The 24,179-nt window shown below is 43.1% G+C and overlaps 1 protein-coding gene and 1 long non-coding RNA gene across 6 annotated transcripts in view; one reads left to right on the forward strand and one right to left on the reverse strand.

The window, feature by feature from the left end:
• The window catches only part of FAT1 (FAT atypical cadherin 1), a 117,974-nt gene extending 104,235 nt beyond the window's left edge, over window positions 1-13,739 (reverse strand). For 2 of the 4 annotated variants that reach the window (XM_027122671.1, XM_027122668.1), the window contains exon 1: window positions 12,876-13,739. The gene's annotated coding sequence lies outside the window, so the exon portion shown is untranslated. Of the gene's footprint in view, window positions 1-9,369; window positions 9,518-10,127; window positions 10,342-12,875 lie in introns of those variants that run through there. The other 2 variants (XM_027122669.1, XM_027122670.1) reach the window with 2 other exon arrangements.
• Window positions 9,630-24,179, forward strand: part of LOC113628780 (uncharacterized) — a 113,878-nt gene continuing 99,328 nt past the window's right edge. The window contains exons 1-3 of one of the 2 annotated variants that reach the window (XR_003436239.1): window positions 9,630-9,766; window positions 10,934-11,119; window positions 12,063-12,869. This is a non-coding gene — a long non-coding RNA (uncharacterized LOC113628780). Of the gene's footprint in view, window positions 9,767-10,933; window positions 11,120-12,062; window positions 12,870-24,179 lie in introns of those variants that run through there. The other variant, XR_003436240.1, reaches the window with a different exon arrangement.

Here is a 24,179-nt window from a genome sequence, read left to right on the forward strand (position 1 = left end):
TACATTAAGTGGAAAAACTAAACTGATCCCATTTATGTTTGCAAAAAGGGAGGGGAGATAAATTATATGCATAGTTCATGGATGTGCTTAAAAATGAACCAAAAAATTCTGGACAGATAAGAAGTAAACTGTTAATGGTGGTAACTTCTGAAGGACAGGCAGCTGGGGGAATGTTCACATTTTCACTTTTCTCTACTATTTGAATTTTTAGTGTATATATATATATATATATATATATATATATATATATATGTTATCTTTATCATTAATTCACTTCTTTGGTCATTTGATTCATTCATCACCCATTTAATGAGAGCTTACCACAGGTCAGGAACAGTTCTACATGCTGGGAATACGAAAGTGAACCAAACTACTAACAAATCCTCACGGAAGATACATTTCCTGGTGAGAGACAAGGAAACAAAGAGTCTATCAGATGCTGATGATTAGTGCTAAGGAGAAAAATAAAGCAGAAAGAAATGAAGACTGCAGCCAGAAACATGGAGGGAAAGAGAGGCCCCGAAAAAGGACAAGAGTTTCTCAACGTCAAAACTATTGACATTTGGGGCAGATGATTCTTGGCCGGGGGACGGGGTGTGTAGGCTGGAGAGCTGTCCTAGGCATCATTTAGAATTATTCCTGGTCTCCACCCAACTAAGGCCTGCAGCCTCTCTTCCCTCCAACCCCAACTAAAAATGTCTCCAGACAGTACAAATGGCCCCTGAAGCTCAGTCATCTCCAGTAGAGAAGTACTAGTTAGAGGCGCCACAAGGAGAAAGACCGTGGTGGCCTGGCACTGTGGGTGAGCGGAGAGCAATAAAGGAGATCCTTTTTTAGATAAGCTTTTCATTTTAAAATTATTCTAGAGTTTCAGAAAAATTACAAAGACAGTTTCCCCTACTGTTAACATCTCACCTTACTATGGTACATTTGTCACAACTAATGAAATAATATAGATACACTGTAATTCACTAAGTCCCAATGCCCTTTTCCCGTCCCAGGATACCAGCCAAGACAACCGCATTACATTCAGTCATCATATTCTCTTAGGCTCCTCTGGACTGTAACAGTTTCTCTGATTTGTCTTGTTTTCAATAACCCTGACAGTTTTGAGAAGTACTGATCAGGTATTTTGCAGAATGTCCCTCCACTGGAATTTGTCTGATGTTTTTCCGCATGATTAGACTGGGGCTATGCGTTGAGGGGAGGAAGAGAACAGGGTAAAGTGCCATTTTCATCACATCACATCGATGCTGATGCTGACCCTCTTCACTGGGTTGAAGCAGCGCTTGCCGGGTTTCTCCGCAGCGGGGTACTTGCTGCCCCCTTCCCCTACTGTGCCCTTTGGAAGGAAGTCGCTACGTGCAGTCCACACTTAGGGGTGGAGAGTTATGTTACATAAATCGTTTAGAGTTCTTCTGTAAGGGAGATTTGTCTATTCTCTCCTAATGTCTTTATCATTTGTTTTCATCATTATGGCCTCATGGATGAAGGGTGCAGGACGTCGGATGTTCCTACAAATAAAACAAGAACAGGGGAGTGACATGCTCGAACCTAAAGTGAAAGAGCTGCTCTGGTACCTGGGTGGACAAGAGAAGGGAGGGCAGCCAGGGCAAAAGCTGGAGGGAGACCCGTTAGAAGGTACTGCAACAGCACGGGTGGGAGACTGCGGTGGCTCAGCCTCAATGGTCCTCGTGGGGGTGGGGAGAAGGGTGACATTTTGGATTTACTCCAGGACCAGCTGATGAACTGGAGGGCAGAGGCGGAAGGAGAGAAAGAGAGAGGCATCAAAGAAGATTCCAGAGGTCACGTGCTGAGCAAGAACTGAGCGGTCAGGTACAAGAGAGGGAAGCCTGCACTGAGGGAGGAACGGATTTTAGGGAGTATGATCGAGGGTTCAGCTTTAGACATGTTAAGGTAGAAATGCCAAGTAATGACTTCAAGCGAGCAGTTAGATGTGTGGGAAAGGTTCACCGTGGAGTGAGAAACTTGAGAGTTGTGAGAATATGGAAGACGCTACATTTAAAACCACAGAACTAAATGATCACCCACAGAGAGAGCACAGAGACAAGAAACAAAAACCAAGGACAGAGACGTGCTACTCCCCAAGATCTAGAAGACAGAAGACGAGAGGAACCAGCAAGGGAGACAAAGCAGCCACTGGAGCAGAAGCAAGTAACAGTGGTGTGACAATGACAATGGTAAGCAAACCAATCTTTCTGAACATTTGAAGCCTAACATGAGACCTTGAAAATGACCCATTAATACTGGCTGGTGCCATGCTACTCCCACCACCGCTGGTGCCCTGGGCATGCCCTTCACCCCCAGGGCACAAGGAGAAGGCTCAACATGCCAAACCACTGCAGCTGTTCCCTCCCCACGGCATCTCGAGGATCCCTCAGCAGCACCTGCAGCCTTTGCCACCACCCACTTCTCTCTCACAGCTGGATTCCCAAACACCTGGCTCACCCTTCACAACTCACCCACCACGCACCGGTTCTTCTCACGGGACACATCACAGCTGGAATAAACTTTTTCGACCACATTCATAACTGAGACCTCTTAAAACCCTGAATTTACTCTGCAAACTTGGCTAACAGAATGCCGTTGTAATTAAATTATTAAATGCAAGTCTTTTGATCAGAAAAAAATTCCACTTTCTAGGAGATCCTGTTAACTTTACAGTAATTTACCCGAGAACTGTGAACTCACGTTTCACCTTAGAATGCCAGAAAAATTATGGCTGTTACTCTATGCAAAACAAACAGTAAAGCAGGGGAAACACACACACACACACACAAATCCTAAAAAGGTACTAATACCATTTCATCTAAAAAAGTACATTATTACCTAGTGCTCACGCTTATGAAAATTAAACTCTAAAAATCATTTTACCCAAAGGCTACACTTTGATATTTAGAGGGTGATCACACTACTTGAACTTACAGTAATCCAGGATTTCTTCTGTGCATTTTCCAAAGTGAAAACAAAGAATGTTTACTTAGTTCAGTCTTTAGGGAAAAGGGCCTCAGGTCCAAAGCTTAAATATCTTTAGTACAGATTTCTGAAACTCCATAAATAAGAGAGAAAGATCATTTTTCTGGTAGAAGTCAGATATTAATATGCTCATGTTTCTTCATTTGCGAGACTTTCATGTAAAGTGTTCCAATCTGTGACCGCACAGGCTTCACACAACAGAACACAGCCCCGTGCTGAGAACACAGCTGCATAAGTTCAAACATTTAGATCTAAAGCTGAAGGTTCGGATGTTTCAGATGCTTGAGACAGGGCGTTAGGTGGGACACTGCGTTACACAATGCATACATTCTGTTAAATGTATGTTTATTATTTAGAGTCGCAACTCTTACACACGCCATTAGTCATTCCAGCTCTCTACCCAAGAGGGAAACAGTATCAGACTCTCCATGCCACATATGATAATAAAAATACACAAAAATATTCAAGTATTTTGTATTTTCCCTCACCATACTCCCATTTTGTATCCACATCAGTGAGAGCGTCACTAGAATTGAACTTATTACTGAAATTTAGAGCTTAATGTTCGGTTTGAATAGCGTCACATTTTAAAAGTACTTTCTAGAGATGTCTAAATCGTGAGGGAGATGACTATGTTTCCAAAGAGAATTGTCACAAAGTTGTTAAAAGACAATATGAAATGTAAATGGCTCCTGCTTTTTAAAAATATTGTATATTAAATAAACGTTTAATGACCTCTAAAATCACTTAACAGGAGTCAAAAAAGAGTACTGTGTCTGTCTTAGAAAGCCTGCTTGTTACTCAGCTATAACCAATTCACAGCTTCCAGGTGACATTTACAACAGAAAAAACCCCTGCATTTCTCTAATAAATTATAATAGCCATAGACAGTACTTTTAAAAGCGTTCATTCTTAACACTGAAAAATTAATGGGTAGATCTTGTTTATTTCTGGGTACATACTAAATCTCTTTAAGCCATCTTAATACATTTTTTCAGTAAAAATGGGGGTGGGTGGCACTATGAACCCAGAATTGAACAGCAGGCTCAGGCTTGGTATCTATCACTTAACTGCTTCTGCTAACTCTGTATGTTGTTAGCTTTGATTGGAGCTGCAGTAAGTCTGATTACTCCAGCAATGACTTAATTTAAATACTGCCTTCAAATGATCAACAACTGATTCCAATTTAACTGAGAACAGTCTTCAAGCTATTCATACTGACAGTACACACTGCAAATCCCTCTCCTCGGCACATAATTCTTTTCCAGAACCTAAAAGCTTCAGCATTAACATGATTTAATCAATTCGAAATAATTTTTTGGAAGTTTTCTTGCCCTTAAGTTAAACAGACTTCCTAATTTTTAAATAGCCTCCGTATAAACTCTAGTATGTAATTTACCTACTCAATGAACCTATAAAACTTGCCTGTGGGTAGTCTGAAGAGGACTGTTTCTAGTTGTTGTTTTATTGTGACATAAAAGACAAGACCAACAAACAAGGGCTATGTGTACATTTCTGGCTAGACTAGGCATCCCTGTGCTAGTCTCTCCTCTTTCAGCGCTCCAAAACATGACCACTCTCCGTTATTACCCATCCCGCCAACCACTTTCTCCTCACCCACACTCCAGGGCAAACTTTGCCCACAGAGAAGCTCAATAAACAGACTGTTTACCCTCTTGTGATATAAGAGCATTTCACCTAATATATTTTTCTCTGCAAATAGAAATCATTTAAATGATGTTTTGGCAGTCATTAATACTGGCCACTCTTCCACTCCCAAAGTAGTACAGTTTTCATTACGGATCAAATTATGATGCTCCCTTTTGTATTTAGGTACAAACCTCGGCCTTTCACTAAATACGGGATCAGGCAAGTGAACGTTCCATGTATAGTAAGTACGTGGAAGTCGTGGTAGAGACTCCCCCCCACTTCCTCTCCTTAAAATGTTCTCTTCCCCTCCTCTCTCTTCCTCCCACATCTCCGAGGAGATGCGAACCACCCAAGCTACAAATAAAGACATCCTTGATGCCATAAAACTGTGCCTCTCCTGCAGCTCTTCCCTAAATTGTCCCTCACACTCAAGTGCCCCGCCGCTGCCGCCGCTGCAGCTGCCTTCAGCACTCCACAAATACACACAGGTTCTTTCCCCCTGAAAATAGCTTTCATTCAAACCTGCACTTCCTTCAAGCCAAGAGCCTATTTCTCACCTTCTTATGTTTGCAAAGAGTAGTTTCTCAGTGCTACCTTGACTTCCTTAGAACTCCCTCCACTAAAGACATTGTTGTTTCTACCCTCAACTGTTCCACGTGACCTCAGATCCACCCAGGCAACAGAAGCAGCTTCTTCTGGTGTCAAAGGCTAACGTCAAAATTAATGCCCTTTTCTCAGTACTCATCCTCCCTGACAATCTCCGATTTGACACTACTCACCCTCCTCCCCCGTATGTGTCCTTCATACTGTCACAAACTGCCTAAAACAAAGAGGTGATCCATACAGAACGCGTAAAGGATGGACAGCACTAAACTTTCCTGATTCTCTCCAATACCCTTTTATAAGCTACACCAACCCTTTCACTTTTCAGTTCGTCACTACAAATTTCTTTCAACTCTTTTCACACACACACATATTGTTACCCTTAAAGACATCATCCCCTCTGCCCTTATCATAAAGGATCACCGCAGAAGCCTGCATTCCACCCTAACCTCCAACAAGTGCCATGGAACAACTTCCCCCACCCCGGGGATACCTTCAGACTTAAGTTATACAGTGTCTTCAGCCACTTCCCACTGCAAAATAATAGCTATTCCACTGAAAATAGAGTAATTTCCTACGTCCTTGAAGAGTTTCACCACTTTCCAAATCACCAAGTTTGCAATCTAAGAAATCAAATTAAAAAAAGCAGCTGGAAGTCATAAAACCTGTGATCTAGCCCAGGCTTTGTCACTAATCATCTGTGTGACTTCAAGGGAGTTAATTAATCCTTGGATTCCATTTCTTTATTTGAAAAACTAGAGACTGGACTAAAATCTTTACAGCTTTCTACCCTCCACAGGTACACATTCTTTCCCCACCTCCTTTTTCTCTCTTTGTACACACACACACACTCCAGAAATTCAGGATTTCTATGACTTTTTATCTTAACTGTCAAACCTCCATATCTTAAGTCATCTAGACTTGACATTTTTTTATTTCTCAATTTCTCAAAACTGTGCTTCTTCCATTTCTGCTGCTGCTACTTGGTTCATATTTGTATTTGTTCAGGCACAGCATGTGAACCGCCTTTTGGTATTCCTGCTTTCTTGCCCCCATACTATTTAGCCCACATACTGCAATGAAATTAGACTCATTAAAACTTCTTTGTAATGTCACTCCATAGTTTGAAATATTCAGTGTTTCCCCTTATCCTTCGGATTAAGTACATCCTTCTTAATCTTGTATTAAAGATCTCTGACAATCTGACCTCTACCTACTTTCCCAATTTAATCTCCCATATTACCTGTTTCAAACCAAAAAGGTGTCCTTCCCACAGTCTTGAAACCACCAAGCTGTCCTGAGCCCATGACACCACCTAGTGGCGGAGGCTCTAAACTTGCAGCATCGCCGCCTTTCTCTTCGAAAAGACAACGCAAACATGGCAATTTTATTTTTTCCTGCCCTTTACTCATCACACACAGTTTCGTTATTTCCACCTTTCTCTTCAACATTTCTTTCTTTCCTCTCTTCTTAACCTCCATAAAAGTTATCTTCTCTATCTTTATAAGCCAAGGTGAGCCCAGGTCATAGATTTTCTGTTTTCCCTACGCAAAGAAAAAAAGGCAAGCCATAAGAAACGTGAAAGAAGGATTAAAGAAACACTGATGATAAACCAACCAACCCTTTTCCGAAAGATAACATTGTGTGCTCAGGTCTTTTTTCTCACCATTCATCAAACCACAAATCAAGTCACAACACCAAGGGTTTCTACAACTTGCTTTACGTGTATTTCCTCTCCGTGAATCACTGCCTCCTGATTCACTCTTCCCCCAGACCTCACCCTATCCTAATATCCACCTAGCTCACTGAGGTGCTATGATGAACTACCCTGACCCAGATGGGTCTCTCTTACCACACTGGAGATAACTGTTTATTTGTCCTTCTCCCCTGCTGGACTGTAAGCTTCTTGAGAGCAGGAACCCTGCTTTGTTCACCACTGTTTATTGCATCTGACCCAGTGTTTAGCACAGAGGAGATCCACAGTTGTTGGGTGCATGAAGGGACAGATAGATGAGGATTAGCAATGGAGAACGGAAGGCAGGACTGATGGGTGGGAGGGGGTGGGGGATAAGGAGGGATAACATGGGAAAACAATACATCCACCGTTGTAAACTTAACAAAAAATCCAGGCGCAACCACTAGGCCAGTAACAACACTGCCGATGGGTGCTCTGCAGAAGGCTCTAATTTCCAGCAGCTCAAAAAGAGGTCATCAACCACCTCAAAATACTTCCAAAGTGGCTACAGGCGATGCCAGATCAGCGTCCCTACTACAGTGCTTACTATGAAGCATTATGCTTGAATATTCTACGAAGATAAGAATTAAATAATTACCGATTTTCCTAAGTGGTCTATAGAAGACATTTAATTATAGATTTATCTCCACATAAATAATAAACCTTTGGAATTAAGCAAGAATTTTGGCAATATATTTAAATTTGGGACTTAAGGAAAAGAAAGATCATTTTTTAAAAAAACTTTATTATGTGAAATATACAGATTCCTCATCTGACTGAATACATTTTTGAAATAAAAAGTTCCTCCCAGACCTCAGGAGAGAAAAAAATGCAACTTTCTGATCTTGGTTAAATGAATTGCCTGCATCGCTCATTTCAAAAACTCCTTACCAGTGCCTAAGGACAAACTAACACTTGCAAATTAAACAATTAGGTGAGACAAAAAGACACAGTTTGGCTTCATCAACTATATAATTTGGTCAAAAGAAAGCTTACCTGCTGCAGTTTCCCACTCATAAAGATTAAACAGACACCTGGCCTTATGGTTTCCTGCTATTAAATCAAATCCTTTAGGCCACAAATTAGGCCATGGAGACAACATTTAATGCAACAATAATGCATTGAATTTGATTTAGTTTACTGAGTCTATGTAAAATCTGCAAAACTTGGGTGGAAAACAGGTGGCAGTAGACTTGTTAAAGGAGTTAAAATAATCTGTAACATCCCTTTCACTTCTAGCGTTCAAAGAAATGACTACTTCGGAGACAACTTGAGAGCTAAGTCTAAAGACATACACTAGGAAGGCATGGGATCAGGGGGAGGAAAACAGTAGTAGTTTGCATATAATTTTTAGATTCCTCTTTTGGCACCTAACCATAACATGGATTTAAATGGTCTACTAACATGGTGCAAAACCACTAGGTGTACTTCTAGTGACTAATTAGAAGATACAAATGAACAGATATGCAGGTGACCTGAAAGATTTTTATGAAGTCCTCTAAGAATTTCACTTCCTTTCAGAGTGACAAAGAATTTAGTTCATTTAAGATATTCATTTTTCAAGTAATGGGTACACAAATGCACACTTTATTCAAATCAAACCCTACTATGAACGTGTTAAATGCCATGTTTGACATAACTGAGTTATATTCATCGTTGTTTTAAAAAATTATGTAATGTTTTAAGCACTTTTACACCCATCTTAAAGCTTAAGTATATAGAAAAGAAAGGGGGATAATAATTCCACTTGTGGAACCAGAGAGCTGTCCTAAAACACAAAGCCAAACATCAGAATTAACCTATATACCTGGAGAAACACACTCTATGAGTAACTGCAGTAACTCGATGTGCTGGATAACCACAACGCTAAGAGTAATATGAAAAAAACATCACCATCACCTAATTTTAACACGTGCAGCTATCTTAAACTATTGAAACCTATCTCTGAATGTATGACGCCTCAAGAATCTGCTTTTGTGAAAGATACATAAATAACTGAAGATCATTTGCCTTTTAAATCTTTTCCGATTTCAGTCACTGTAAATAGGAGTTGCTTAACAAAAGCTATTTAATGAAATCATAGTTCAGACACATTAAGGAAAAAAAAAACCTCTAATTGCACAGAAAATATTTATGAGTTTACTTTCCTAACGCATACAATTGCGTCCTTGTTTTCAAAGTCCCGCAATTCACATCAGTGGGAACAAAAAAATTCTTAGAGACAACAGAAAGTTAACTTCCTAGAGGAAAGCACTTAGAGAAAGAAAAAGCACTGAAGAACCAGAATCTCTTAAAAAAAAAAAGATCTTAGAAGTTTCTCTTCCAAAAAAGAAACAAACGGATAGCACAGTTGCAAGTGTTTAGCCCCGATATTTATCACTCACCTATGCTTAACTACATTCAACCAGTTACAACTCAAACCTCAGGACAGCACTCCTTCAGGGTACAAAACATCTAAAAGAACTCGGTGACTCCATTTCAAAGATCCCATCCCTTAGCAGCTGGCCTCTCCTTTCATCACACCAACGCTGTGAATATCTCACAAATCGCAAGAAATTAGCCGCGGAGCGAGATCAGATAAGTCTTTAACAGGCACGCGTGTTACCGGAGAGAAGAAAGTGGAACGCGCGTGTGAAGTTTCCGAGCTCCGGGCGAGGCGGAAGTTCTCGCCCAGAGGCCGCCGGGAACCCCGCGCCGCGGCTGCCGCTTTGATTTCCAGCAATGGCTCCGGGGCCAGAGCCGGTGCAGCCGGGGCCGCTGCCAGCTCGCAGCAGCAGTCGGGTAGGTAATTACCATTCGGGTCACGTCGCGTCTTAACCGCTCCCGCCCATCCGCCTCCGCCCACCCACCCGAATCCAGGGCCTGCCCTGAACTTTCCAAGTGGGCAGGGGCCTCGGCACCACCACCGTCCGGCGGGTCTCTTTCTTTCCATCCCGTCCCCAGAGCGCCGGGGGGCGCTCGGTCCTGGGCTGGACAGTGAGGGGCAAGCTCCCAACGAGCCGGAAGCCCGCCACCCGGCAGCAGCAAGTTGCTCGTCCCGCGGACACATACGGCTTCGGCCCGGCCGCGCAATGGTACCGAGTGCGCCGCTGCGCCCCTCGCCCACCGCCCTCAAGCCCCAACTGGTTTCCTTCAAACTTACAGCAAAGTTAGCCCGAAGCGGCGGCGGCGGCGGCGGCGGCGCTTTCGGGGGCGCGCACCTCGCCGCCTCAGCGCGCCCCCGAGCGGGGTCCGGGTCGGTCCGGGGCCTCACTGGCTCCGCAGGGCCGCATGGTATCTGCGGCCCGCCCTCGCTTTCCTTGCGCCCCGCTCTGAGGCAGAGCCCCGCTACCCGCGAGCCCCACTCCGAGCCCGGCCGGTGCAACCCCGGCGTCTCACGCACCCGGCGCTTCACGCACCCGGCGCGGGATATATCCCTCCGCTCGCAGCCACGCCCGCTCGCGCCGGCGCTCTTTTCTCCCGCGCAGAAACTCGACCCGACTTTTCCTGGCAGCCGGAATCCCAGTCCGCGGGGCCGGGTTACGACGCCCCGCCAAGGGTCAGGGATCTCCCAGCAGCTACAGCAGCCAACTCCTTTCCAGGAGACCAGCGAGTGCCCAGGATGACCTAGCGACACCGCGAGGAACAGATTGGGGCTCGCTCTAGTGCCGAGGTTAGTTATGGCCAGCACACAGATTTGTGCAGGTAATTAACAGGGAATGCTCCCTACTAGGAAAGGGGGAACATTAACTTAGCTTAAAAAAAAAAAGAAAAAAAAAGAGCGAAGGACTAAAGAAAAAGCTTCCCACGCCTCCTACTTTAGATTCACGGGAACCTTCAGGGAATTCCTAAATCTGAATTTGAATGCCTTGGCTGTAGGTCTGCAATTGCTTGGTGGAATAAAATCTTCCAAAAGGTCTCAAAAGGAATGCAGTTAGATCGGAACCTACTTCCTTTTTCAATCTACAGTACACTAAAATCCCGGGAAAGTGAAAACGCTTCCTTCGCGACCTCTTTGCGCAGAGCTGGTTAGACCCCGGAACCTCTCCAGCCGTGGTTACGAACCCCAACGCCGGCCTTCGCCGGCGGACACCCCCGACTCCCAGGTCTGCGGGACAAAAGGCAGCGGTGCCGTCTCGTGCGCTTTCCCACGCGGTAAGTACACCCCGCAGGCTGTGAACGCAGTCTGACGTGAAACTACAAGTTCCGCAGGGAGAAGGGGAAACCCCGGGCGTCCAGACGGCCCATTCGGGGAACTCCCCCCACACCGGAGCGCGCAGTCCGGGCATCGCGGGGCTGTGAGCCGGTCCTCAGCGCGGGCAGAGCTCCAGGCGCCGGCTCAGCGCAGCCCGGAGTGCTCCCGGGCGCTGGCAAACAGCCGGGAGAAGAGGGCGGCCTTGACCTCGGAAAGTTTGTGCAGCTCGAATACGTTAACGCTGTGAGGACAAAGAGAGATGATTTCCCTGGAACCGGTGGAGGGGGTTGCTGGAAGAACTACGAGGCAAATGGGGGTAAGGGAGTCTAGGGTTAAGGAGAGAATTTCTCTATTTCAAAGTTAATGCAGTCTCCTCTTATGCCATCTCAAAGAAGGTGATGGGGGGGAATGTGTCTAGAAGGTCATGGCTGGGAAGGAAAAATAATGCCTGCAGAATGAGTGTGCTGATTCGTAGCACTAAGAGTATGTGGTGTATTCCCTGCGCGTTATTTAGAATACACAGAAATTCACACACCCAGCAAACATCATCATTTAAACACTTGGCCACGGCAAAGCGCTCCTGGAGTTACAGGTCAGTTTCATACATGGAACACCTCGAAAGTAGGTTACCTGGTCTCCAAGCTCAACTCGTTTGTGCCCGTTTTCGAATTCTAACTCTAAACAAAACACAATCACACACGAACGCCAACAGTTTGTTGGGGCGGGATGCGGGGGGCGGGGGAGGAGAAGAACAGTAAAAGGTAAAAAGACACCATCCCATAACGTAAAATCACAAGATTTTTAAAATGACACAAAAGAATTCCTGGAGAAAATTACCATTCACTAATAACTAATAACCCTTACTTGGACTAAAACATCTGTTTGGGAATCCCGGTTTGCCAGGTCCACTGAAAACCTAATTGCCTGAAAAAAGTTGCACTTCGTCGCCAGAGGAACAGCCGAGAGCCAGAGATCGAGATTTCAGAGTCCGGTGCTGCCACGTTTTTACTGATCCTTTAGCCCCAACGGAACGAAACAGAGGTGCCTTTTTGCTACCAGCTAATTACCTTCACATGAACAAGAAATGTAGTACAAGCTCCACGTTTGTCCTCTCAATAGTCGATCCTCCCTAACCCAGTACCCAAAGGCTCTAGAAAATGAGGGGGATGGGTTCCCGAAAACAAAAAAAGCTTTCCGCCAGCACTGCCTCTGCATCCAGTCCACCCAAGCTGGTATTTGTATATTAGCTATAGAATGGGCCGGAGTGGGTGGTAAGTGAAGGCTAGGGTGACGGCGACGGACCTCACGTCCACGTCCCAAGAGCGCCCGGCAGGTCCAAGTTCGCGGTCCGTGCGGAGAGCGCGCGCTTTGCCGGGTGCCCGGACTAGAGGGCGCTGCGCCACTGCAGATCACGCGGCACCCAATGCGCCCTCCCTGGGCACCATTTCTATAATAAGTTACATTTGAAATAATGCACAAACAGCATAGCTTTTCAAGTTCTTTTGAACAGTGCTTTGTAAGTATTTTATGAATTCCAAAACCTATGCATACTGATCTTTCATTCCCGAGTCAAGCACAGCCAGGGCGGGTGTGCAGCTCGCCGAGCGGAAAGCCGGTAGGATGCACACGCTTCCCTGTACTAGTCAAACACCCCACGCAATTTCATTAACGTTTAAACTTAAATACGGAAAGACTTGCACTCAAGAAAGAACTCACCCGTCCAGCCGAGTCCTCGGTGTTCTGCTTTAAAGTCCCGGCAGGTCCGTAATCGCCACGCGATTTGGATATTTGTTACAAGCCGTGTATGAAGTACCAACTTCGCTTCCCTCGGATCTTCAGCATGTCGCCAACGAGAGTGCGATCCGCCCGCGCCGCCCAGGTGGCCGCATCTCCGGAGGCTTCCGTCCTGGGGGAAACTTGAGCAGCAAAAGGAGGCGAAATGAGAGTGCGCGAGGGCTAGAGAGAGGGCCGAAGAGAAACCAAGTTTGTCAGGACATGTCCGGGCAGCGATACGCCGAGTTTAGGAGTTGCGGCCGTGAGCTGTGGCGGATCACTGCCTCTTTCCCCACTCCCTCCCGCCTGGAGGAGGTGGGGGAGGGGAGGTGACGTCAGCGCCCCGCCTAGCCCCCAGCCCCGCCGCCTGGACGGGATTCTCCCGCGGGGTCCGCCTCCTGGACAGTAGCGGCCGCGAGCTCGGAAGCTCGGCCGGCTCTCCTGCCGCAGTGGTCTCTGCGGCCGCTGCGGTCCCGACAGTGAAGCGTCTGCCCCTCTCCACCCCGCCGCGTCTCCCGGGCTCCGCCAAGCGCCGGCGTTCCTCGCACTCGGCGCCGGGGCGGCCCCGCGGCGCGCACCTCTCCGGCTGGCTTTCTCGCAAGCCCCCCTCCGGCCGCGTTTCCCACGCCTCGAACTGCAGGTGATGCTCTTCCTCTTCTGCAGCTGAAATTCGTCGCGACGTGTCGCCTGCCGGGTTGTTGCAGGGCGGAAGCACGAACAGTCTCTGCGGACTAGCCTGGACGACTTGTACTTTGTAGCCCTCCAACTTTAGGATGTGATCTATTTTAAATACTTCTCGTGCTCTAGCGCTGTTTGCGGTCTTTGTGTTGAAAATCACGGAGCCATATTTTAATGTTCAAATCCTCTCCAAAAGCGCCTACGTTTTTAGACCGTACTCTGAAGCGTACAAGGATCCAAGGGGTGGAGGGAGAGGTGGAGGAGGAGCCAGTTTCTAATGTTTCCTACAAGTCATCCGTAGTGATGGGGGCCAGTACACAAATCAGTCGGCTACTCGTGCTGTAGACTAAGACAGATGCAAACGCTGTTGAAGTGGAATTTGTAAGTGAATACGTCCTTTCTACGTAAGCGTCCGGACTCCAGGAAAAAATCTGCTGTGGAATATATATATATTTTTAACGCCGCTAAAATACCAAAATAAAATCTCCTCAACAGCGTGAAATTCCCAGGGAGCCATTTCTGTGAGTTGACACTGTCCCCAGAAGGTTAGCATTAAAATTCCCTGGAAAAGGGCAGGGGGCTGGAGCGGGTTCTGTTAATACCTTTGCAGCCGTTGATGTAAATCTAGCGGTCAGTTTAGCTGGCTGTTATCTCTGGAAGGCAAAGAGCAAAACCCCTAGGACACAGGAAACATGGCAAGGAGTTAAACAGTTAAGAGAAAAGAAGATTGTGTTGGAGCATTGGATGTGCTTAGCCTTAAGGAAGTCATATAACTTCTCTAAATTTCAGTTTCCTCGTCTGTTTCACCTTGTAAAAATGTGTGTGTATTTCCATTCAAAAATATTTATTTGCCAGGGAGGCAATGCTCAAGGAGACACTTTTCCCCAGCATCATATACAGTGTCTAGTAAGCACATAGGAGTTCATCAATAGTCCTTGTCTTACCCTCCCTGGTTCTTTGCAGTGTCTGTTTTCTCATCTATACAATTAGGAAGAGTTACAAGGAGGTTATCCCAAATAATTTTGTTATGGAAAGGAGAGGAGGGCACCCAGAAGGTGCCAGATTCCTGAGGGAGGAGGAAATAAAAGGACAGACTGACTTGAAAGGCCAGCCTGTTAGTGCAGAGGACAGACCTCTCATGCTTCACTATTTCATCTACACAGGCTCGCTCCTTTTATGTCAATAGTTGAAATTAGAAATTGACTGCAGATTGTAAGTTTTTTATAAATAATACACATAAGTTCCCCCAGATGCTGCCGTGCAAGTCAGTCTGGTTTGCTGTACTCACCTTTAGCGTTATCATAGGTAAGTCAAATTATTTCCAATAGAAAAAGAAAAAAATACAAACAAGAGGAACTTACATATAATAATTGATGGTATTAATAGAAATAGCTGCTTTAAAAAAAAACAAAGTGAAAGGGGCAGAAAATTTTTAATAAAACCTCTAGACCTGCACCGTCCAATACCATAGGTAGCCACTAGCCACAAGTGGCTAAGTAAATTAAAAGCCAGTTCCTTGGTCTCACTAGCTACATTTGAAGTACTCGGTATCCACTTGTGACTAGTGGCTGCTATATTGTTCAGGGCCGATGAAAGAACATTTTTATCATGACAGAGTTCTGTAGGACAATGCTGTTACAGACTTTGCTATTGTTTTTGGAAGGCTACATCAAGCATTATATTACAATTTCCATGCATCCAACACTGAGTCAATTCCAAAGTTAAAAAAAAAAAAACAGAATCACAGAAGGATTCACTCATTTCACAAATATTTATCAAGTACCAACAACAATATGCTAAGTGAAACTATAAAGGACTCAAAATTTAATGAGTTAGGTGTGTTTGGTGATTAAGAAATATTAACATGGCTTAACATGGCCTTTCCGTTGTTTTCAATCATTGCTGACTACGAAAACCAGGGGGAATCACTCAATTTAAAGCAGAAGAGATTTCTAAAACATTTTTAAGAATAGTCCTCGGACTAAATAATTCTAAGTAGGCTGACTGACTTCTGTCATCCCACCCTCTCTGTTCCTTTTAACTGCTTTCTCATCTCCTACATCCCCTTTTCCCCTACACTTCCTGAAGATGAGGCACTGTTCAGCTGTCTCCACTTCTCCATACTTTGGAATTATTTTATCCTTTGCATTTAAATACAGCTCTCCTTTGGGATTGCTTGTACTCACCAAGAGAGCCATTAGAACAGACAACTAGTCAATCTGGTAAGAATCAGTAGTTGTTAACTATGGGTATGAATATGTTCATTTCCCTGGTCCCTTCCAAGTGCATTGTAACAAGGGCTTTCTTAAGGCTAAACCTTAATCATAAAATTTTATTCTAATGGTGAAATTTCAGATGCCAGTGCCAATCGGGAAAATATTTGGAGGCATTACGCGGAATGGCTAACTACTAAAAAAATAAATAAATAAAAAATAAAGTTTACCTTCATTTCTGGCATACATACATAGTGAAAAAGGCTGGTTTGGACCTTCTCTCCCTACAAATGTAACATCAACATCCCCATGTGGTTTGGAAACAGATTCTGCTGGATAAGTATCATGCTTGTGATGCTTTCCCAGCTCGGGGATTGAAGGATTCCACGTCTACCTTTCTGAGCAGTAAGCGATGAATCATGCAGAATCTGTTGAAATACTTTTTCAATAAAGGCAGTAAAAAGAACATTAGACTCAAGGTCAATAAATCTGGTTTGACTCTTTGCCACATAAAATCTAATGTACTTGGTTATTACTGAATTTTGGGAGTCTCACTTTCCTTTATAAACGTGCATTTCTAAAGTGATCTCAAACAAACAAGCAAACAAACTGCCTCACCTGTTGTGAGAGATATAGTAAAGAATGAAGATAACAAATACAGTATCATTGTTCTCCTCAAATTTACTCACTATTTCTCACCCTACCACTCCCTCTCAGTTATGAGGCTTTGTAGAACCAATAGTAATAAATAACATGGGTTTAATGCCAATTATAACCTAGCCTCGGTTCCAACTTCTTTATATGCATCATCTCATGGATTTCTTACTAAATTCTACAGGGTATTAGCAATTATACCCTACCTCCATGTTCTAGATGAAACAGTGAGGTTGAGGTAGATTAGATAACTCATGTTGGGTCACATTTTGGACTGAAACTCAGGGCTGACTGTCTTCATAGCCAACATGCTTGTCAATATAATACACCAGCTCCTTATACCCTACACCTCATTTGCACCCTTTATGAACCAAGGCCTTTGTCAGCAGTATTGTGGTTTAAGAAGCAACCTAAGAGGAGTAGGGTATCAAAAACTATCAAATGATGGCTGGAGAAAGATGGTCCTTTCTAGCAGCTTCACCAAATATGGATAAAAAATTGTTTAAAAGTGGGTCCTTTAATCACAGAGGGAGAACACCACTGATTGTGTCTTGTAATAGATATGTAATACATTCATTACTTGTTTGGCTTACCTATTTTCCTAGGTAGATATGCGTACTCCGAAACACATTTCTTTTCAATTTGAAATCATTGTCTGACTTTTAACTTGTTTAGTCTGAACAGCAGAAAAATACACACCAATGATTCTCACTGTATTCTGACAAGGGCTATCTCATAGGATTTCATGATCAGCATTTCAATTTATACTCTGTTTCCTTTTCCTGGTCTGGAACCACTAGGGTTGCTTTATCTCTCCAGTTCTCCTTTCTCTCTTTAATTTATACTTTTCCATATGACAAGATGGGAAATTCCCTCTATCTATACTTTTTTTACTGTTAAGATACTATCCCTTTTCCTGGTAGAATTTTTTTGGTCATAAAGACTAATCTGATATAGAGTCTAAGAGGACCCCATTCGGGAAACAAGAATTATGATAGTCCCCCAGCCTCCTTTCTCTAACAGATGATCTATTTAAGCCCATCATGGTAGTTCTGTACCCATTTGTCATGAACATGTGGGCCAATTGTAGCCAATGAGATATTAGAGGATGTTTACTGGAGGCCTCTGGAAAAAAATTTCCTGCCTCCTAAGGAAGATCCACAAGAGACATTATGTCTCCCTATGGACACTGTCAGGTCAGGAGGTCATGCCTGGGACTGCTACCACCATCTTACTTGCGGAGGATGAGGCCTAAACCTGGGAAGGCAGGTGAGGGTTCTCAATGAGGTTGAATCAACTATCTCTGAAGGCCATCCCAACTCAACCCTTCTTTTAATGGGAGAGCATAAGTTTTCATCTTACTTAAGCTGGATCGTGTCAGGATTTGGCTTATTTGTACCTGACATCATCTCCCACAGCTAGGTAATCCTTCTTTAAATGTACAAGGAATTATTTGAAAGAAAAGATAAATGGATGTACCTCCTCAACTTATTGGTCAATAGGAATTGAGATTGACTCTACTGACAAAATGGAAGGACTCTTGGAGTTTTCCTTTAATGGTGAAAAAGAAGTTTTTAGATGCAAAATGATTCAGTCTTGCAAACTGCCCATTTGTCTACCATAATGAAGACAAAAATAAAAATTTGAAATTTTATCTGTTCAACTAAAAGATTCTTCTTCATTCCTACTGTTCTTTCCTCTCCAGTGTCCAAAAATATTTCTAGATATTGAAACTTAAAATCTTTTGCACAGCAAAGGAAAACATAAGCAAGATGAAAAGGCAACCCTCAGAATGGGAAAAAATATTTGCAAATGAAGCAACTGACAGAGGATTAATCTCCAAAATTTACAACCGGCTCATGCAGCTCAATATCAAAAAAAACAAACAACCCAATGCAAAAATGGGCAGAAGACCTAAATAGACATTTCTCCAAAGAAGGTATACAGATTGCCAACAAACACTTTAAAGGATGCTCAACATCACTAATCATTAGAGAAATGCAGATCAAAACTACAATGAGGTATCACCTCACAACAGTCAGAATGGCCATCATCAAAAAATCTACAAACAATAAATGCTGCAGATGGTGTGGAGAAAAGGGAGCCCTCTTGCACTGTTGGTAGGAATGTAAATTGATACAGCCACCATGGAGAACAATATGGATGTTCCTTAAAAAACTAAAAATAGAACTACCATACGACCCAGCAATCCCACTACTCGGCACATACCCTGAGAAAACCGTAATTCAAAAAGAGTCATGTACCACAATGTTCATTGCAGCTCTATTTACAACAGCCAGGACATGGAAGCAACCTAAGTGTCCATTGACAGATGAATCGATAAAGAAGATGTGGCACATATACATAATGGAATATTATTCAGCCATAAAAAGAAACGAAATTGAGTTATTTGTAGTGAGGTGGGTGGACCTAGAGCCTGTCATACAGAGTGAAGTAAGTCAGAAAGAGAAAAACAAATACCGTATGCTAACACATATATATGGAATCTAAAAAAAAAAAAAAAAAGAGATGGTTCTGAAGAACCTAGGGGCAGGACAGGAATAAAGACACAGATGTAGAGAATAGATTTGAGGGCACAGGGAGGGGGAAGGATAAGCTGGGACGAAGTGAAAGAGTGGCATGGACATATATACACTACCAAATGTAAAACCGATAGCTAGAGGGAAGCAGCCGCATAGCACAGGGAGATCAGCTCGGTGCTTTGTGACCACCTAGAGGGGTGGGATAGGGAGGGTGGGAGGGAGACACAAGAGGGAGGAGATATAGGGATATATGTACATGTATACCTGATTCACTTTGTTATACAGCAGAAACTAACACAACATTGTAAAGCAATTATACTGCAAAAAAGATGTTAAAAAAAGTGAGGATGGATCTGTAAAAAAACAAAACCAAAAACGGATGTGCTATGGTTGAAGATAAGGTGCTGTATAAGTCAGCTTTGTTGTTTTGTATGTTTAGGAAGGAAGATAGTTTGCCCCTGGCGCTTTCCTGAGCAACAATTTGTAAAGTCTCTTCTGTGTGGTTAGGTGTAGGAGAGACAAAGAACGAAGGAATCTTCCTCTTATTTCTTCCCCTCCACTTGATGTTTATTCTGGAGTAGCATTGAAAAAAATTATTCATGACACTTGTTAAACACTAAGGCAGACTTTAATCAGGACCATTATGATAGGTGTAGGGTCTGCAGAGGTGGCATTTTTGCAGCAGGAAAGAGAGACAACTTCGAATGCAGCAAGGAACAGTGAGGATTTATACAAGGAGCAAGGTGAGCGTCAATGGATAGAAAAGTACTAAGAGGAGAACATCAGGGGCAAAAGGGGAATCTGGCTAAGCCGACCTGACGGGATTCTTGCTGAAGGCAGGCCAGGGTGATCAGATGTTACCTGGGGGATGCTGAGAGAAAAGGCATTTTGTCAGATATCCAGGGTGGGGAATCCTGGTGAAACCAACTGAACAGGGTTCTTGCTACAATTGGGCAATGAGGCCCGACAAGGATGGACACCAAGATCAAGGTCAAGGGGCTTCAAGGAGCCTGTCTAGAGTTTGGTCAAGGAGAGAGTGCTTGTCAGTAGCAGGCTCCTGTTCTTTCTACTCTTCTGTAATTGTTTTTTTTTTTTTTCCCTGAGAAAGCAAAGAAAAGAAGAGGAGCAAGTGTTAGTATTAATCAAGCATCTGAGACCCTCTGAATCTCAGCTGTTAACGTTAGTCGTCATCATTAGTCTGTGTCGTTGGTTTATAAAAAAGCCGAACTGTTTAAGGAGGTTGAGGTGACACATAGATGGGTGAAGGCAGGGTACTGTGGAAGAAAGGAGTTAAAAGTCAGAGGGTTTAGACGAGCTTTCTACCTCTAATGTTCTCTAATGTTTACTGGCTGTGTGAGCTTGACGAGTTACTGAGCTTCTTAAACAGCAGTGTGATTGGCTGAATTCTAAGATGGGCCCAGTGATGGCCAACTCCTGCCATTCACACCTTTGTGTTATCTCCTCCCATAGCTTAAACCAACCAGTGTCAGTTTAACAGTAGGACGAGCCAGAAGTGGTGGTATGTCACCTCTGAGATTAGGTTATACAAGACAGTGATCTCCCTTCCTGACCTCCCCCTCTCTCTCCGTCTCTGTCTCTGTCTTTCCCATTACTTGCTCTGGGGCAAGTCAAAAGCCCACATGAAGAAGGAACTGAAGGCTTCTTCCAACAGCCACCTGAGTGAGGCCTCCACAAGCCTTCAGCTGACTGCAGCCCCAGCACGCATCTCATTGCAGCCTCCTGAGGGACCCTGAGCCAGATCGACCAGCTAAGCTGCTCCTAGATTCCCCACCCTCAGAAACTCTGTGAGATAATTAATGTTATTTTAAGCTGCTAAGTTTTGGGGGGGATTGTTAACAGTAGATAAAGACCCTCTGAATAATGCCTTTCTACCAATAATATAGTGAGGACTCAGTAAAAGCATGGATCAGAAAACACTTGGTAAACCTTAAAGTACGACATTTAGAGCCAAATGAATAGAGTGGAAGAAAGTGTCTAGAGAAGCACTATCTAGAAGAACTTTATGTGCAGATGGAAGTGTTCTCTCCGCGCTCTCCTGTGTGGTGCTGTTGAGTGCTTGGCATGTAGCTAGTGCAAAATGACGACCGGAATGTTTTGTTTTATTTTATTTTAATTCATTTAAATGTACATAGTCATAGGTGGCTAATGGTACCGTTTTGGACACAATGAGTGTGGAGGTTTCTAAACCCACAAATGACTATTTCAAAACAGAGTCAAAAAGAGCGCAGTGCATAAATATCAGGATCATGTTTTCTTCTCCAATTGTGACTTTTTTAAAGGAAGACTTGTGTTATTTATGTGATCTGGAGATGATGGATTGAGTTAAATTAAGCAGTTATTTCCTTCCTTGTGTGAAAAAAGGGCAATACATTTTGTGAAACTGGGTTTTCTGAGACCTCAGGGAGATTTACTTCTGTGTGTACCTGTGAAATTTATTAGACATGAAATTATGGATTCAATTGACTGTCCCACACAGTTGGCTGATTTGTATGATTAATTGAAGGGGCATGCAATGAACCAACTGTGCCCGCGGTTACCCAGACTACACAGGGCACTGCTGATTCATCCACCTGGCGGGTGAGAGAGAGTTAATAACCTGGGTGTTTCTTGACACCACTTTATTCAGTGATGTCATTTGGTAAATATGTAACCCCAAATGCAAAGCAACTACTCTTAATTACTTGCAATGACAGTTAAACCTGACTAAAGATATACTTCAGTGTATATACAATTGTATCAGTTAAGGTTTGTAGGATGGCATGTATATTACCCTGTTAAAGTAGGAATGTTGAACTGGATTTTCTTATTCTTTCTAAATGATATCCGTTGAATTGTGCTCTGCAATATAGCTGATTGTCACTTAAATGTTGGCAATATCATAAGTTCCTATGTCATGTCAGATTATGTCTTTCATCCACAATCTTGCAGTCACGTTATTGTAAGATAAATGTTGCGGCTGCAGATCAAAACAGGATGAAGGAGAGCTGGCTATCCCCCAGTCATGGAAAAAAGTAAAAGTGGATCCTTATCTCATACTAGACACAAAAAGTTTCTCTTGATGAATGAAAGATGTAAGGCTGTAAGGTCAATGGTTTTTTTTTTTTTTTTTGGTTATTTTTGGCCTTGCCACGTGACATATGGGAGCTTAGTTCCCCGACCAGGGATCGAACCTGTGCCCCCTGCAGTGGGAGCTCGGAGTCTTAACCCCTGGACTGCCAGGGAAGTCCCCCAGTGGTTAAAATATTTAGAAGAAAATATAATAAAATAATTTATCTGGGGCTATGGGAGGGTTTACTACATAAGACAAAATGTTCTAGCCATGAAAGAAAAGATTGACAAATTTAATTACATAAAAATTAAGAACCTCTGCTTATCAAAAGACACCATGTTGAGAAGGAAAAATGTAAGCCACAGACTGGGAGAATACTTATGTAACAAATATAATTGACAAAAAATGAGTATCTTTAATGTAAAGAAGTTCTACAAATCAGTAAGAAAAAGGCTCAATAGAAAAATAGGAAACTTTCAATAAAAAGATGGAAAAAAAGAAACCCATGCATCTGTGTTTCAGGCAGAGGAAGTATGAATGGTGATTATTTTTGTAATGGGTTAAATTGTGCCCCACCCCATGTCCTAATCCTTAAATGTCCATGTCCTAATCTTTAAAACCTGTGAATTTGACGTTTTTGGAAAAAAGGGTCTTTGCAGATGTAATTAAATTAAGAATCTCGAAATAAGATCATCCTGGATTATTCAGGTAGGCCCTAAATCCAACGACAAGCATACTTGTGACAGTCATTCAGGTGAGAGACCCTCAGAGCTAAAAGGCTATATGAAGGCAAAGGTAGAGATTGGAGTCATGCAGCCACAAGCCAAGGAATGCCTGTGCCACCAGAAATCAGAAGATGCACAGAAGGATTCTTCCTGAGGGCTTTCAGAAGGAGCACAGCTCTGCCAACACTTCGATTTGGGACTTCTGGCTTCCAGAACTGTAAGACAAAACATTTTTGTGGTTTCAAGCCACCCAGTGTGTGGTAATTTGTTACAGCAGCCCTAAGAAACTGATACAGTACATAAGAAGAGATACTTTCATTAGTTATTAGACAAACAAAAGTTAAAACCCCAATGTAATACCCGATACACAAACCATATTGGCAAAAATGAACATGTCCGATCATATGAGATGTGGTAAAGATATGGCTCAACAAGAACTCATACCATACTGGTAAGGCTGTAAATTGGTGCAACTACTTTGGAAAACAGTTAGGTATTACCTTGCGAAGATGGATCTGTACGTACCCAGCAATTCTACGACTAGGTTTCACACACCCAAGAGGGAAATGTGTAGACCAGGAGATATGTATAAGAAAATTCACACCCACTTTGTTCATTGAAAACAAAACCTAGAAAACACACAAATGTCCAGCAAGAAGGGAATGAATAAATAAATTGCATCATCTTCACACTATAAATTTACACAGGGCCAGTGAATGTACCATTGTTACATGTAACAACATGAATGATCCCACGCAGCACAGCATGTGGGATTTTAGTTCCCCTACCAAGGATGGAACCTGTGCCCACTTCAGTGGAAGTGTGGAGTCCTAAGCACTGGACCGCTAGGGTATTCCCCTGAGTGATTTTTAGAAATATAGTATGGAGTAAGAAATAGAAATTGCAGAAAGTTTGCTCAAAGTCCACCAAAACTAAACAGTATGTTAGTTATGGAAGTATACATAAGATGTAGCATATTCATTTTTTAAAAAGGGATAGTGGTTACTCGGAGAGAGGAGGCTGGTGATGGGATAGGGAGATGTATGCTGGTACAAGCATATTCTGGTCCTGAGATGGGGAATTGGTCCCTAGTTGGTTGTATTCATTCATGCTTATTAATTAAAAATATGTTACAAAAGTTCTTTTTTAATATACTACTATTAAAAATATTTAATATCAAAACAAAACTAAAAGTAAAAAGAATGCTATAATAATTAGGGCTACGCAGAGGTCACCCATAACCTCAAGCTGTCAGCCTGTCTGTTGAGTATCCTTTCGACAGGTATCTGAAGAGATGGAGGGTAGCAGGAATGGATATAACCTCACACACAGGAATAGAAAGAAAGAAAATAACCCTCTGCATA

This window comes from Aethalodelphis obliquidens, unplaced genomic scaffold (assembly GCF_003676395.1).
Source record: "Aethalodelphis obliquidens isolate GAN/ISIS:26980383/991018 unplaced genomic scaffold, ASM367639v1 scaffold25, whole genome shotgun sequence".
Taxonomy (NCBI): Eukaryota; Metazoa; Chordata; class Mammalia; order Artiodactyla; family Delphinidae; genus Aethalodelphis; species Aethalodelphis obliquidens.